Here is a 1266-nt window from a genome sequence, read left to right on the forward strand (position 1 = left end):
GTAAAAAGGAATGAACAAAGTCTCCAAGAAATATGGGACTATGTGAAAAGACCTAATCTACGCTTGATAGGTGTACCTGAATGTGATGGAGAGAATGAATCCAAGCTGGAAAACATTTTTCAGGATATTATCCAGGAAAACTTCCCCAACCAAGCAAGGCAGGACAATATTCAAGTCCAGGAAATATAAAGAACACCACAAAGATATTCCTCAAGAACAGCAACCCCAAGGCATATAATCGTCAGATTCACCAGGGTTGAAATGATGGAAAAAATGCTAAGGGCAGCCAGAGAGAAGGGCCAGGTTACCCACAAAGGGAAGCCCATCAGACTCACAGCAGATCTCTTGGCAGAAACCCTAAAAGCGAGAAGAGAGCGAGGGCCAATATTCAACATTCTTAAAGAAAAGAACTTTCAACCCAGAATTTCATATCCAGCCAAACTAAGCTTCATAAGTGAAGGAAAAATAAAATCTTTTGAGAACAAGCAAGTACTCAGAGATTTCATCACCACCAGGCTTGCTTTATAAGAGCTCCTGAAAGAGGCACTAAACATAAAAAGGAACAACCAGTACCAGCTACCCCAAAAACATACCAAATGGTAAAGACCATCGATACAATGAAAAAAATGCATCAACTAATGGGCAAAACAGCCAGCTAGCATCAAAATGGCAGGATCAAATTCACACATAACAATATTAACTCTAAATGTAAATGTACTAAATGCCCCAATCAAAAGACACGGACTGGCAAATTGGATAAAAAGCCAAAACCCATCAGTGTGCTGTATCCAGGAAACCCATCTCACATGCAAGGATACACAAAGGCTCAAAATAAAGTGATGGAGGAAGATTTACCAAGCAAATTGAGAGGAAAAAAAGCAGGAGTTGCAATTCTCATCTCTGATAAAATAGACTTTAAAGCAACAAAGATCAAAAGAGACAAAGAAGGACATTACATAATGGTAAAAGGATTGATACAACAAGAAGAGCTAATGATCCTAAATATATACGGACCCAATACAGGAGCACCCAGATAGATAAGGCAAGTTCTTAATGACTTAGAAAGAGACTTAGACTCTTACACAATAATAATGGGAGACTTTAACATCCCATTGTCAATATTATACAGATCAACCAGACAGAAAATTAACAACGATATCCAGGACTTGAACTCAGACCTGGACCAAGCAAACCTAATAGACATTTACAGAACTCTCCACCCCAAATCCACAGAATATACATTCTATTCAGCACCATTTCACACCT

The sequence above is a fragment of the Callithrix jacchus genome, chromosome X (genome assembly GCF_049354715.1).
Source record: "Callithrix jacchus isolate 240 chromosome X, calJac240_pri, whole genome shotgun sequence".
Lineage (NCBI taxonomy): Eukaryota > Metazoa > Chordata > Mammalia > Primates > Cebidae > Callithrix > Callithrix jacchus.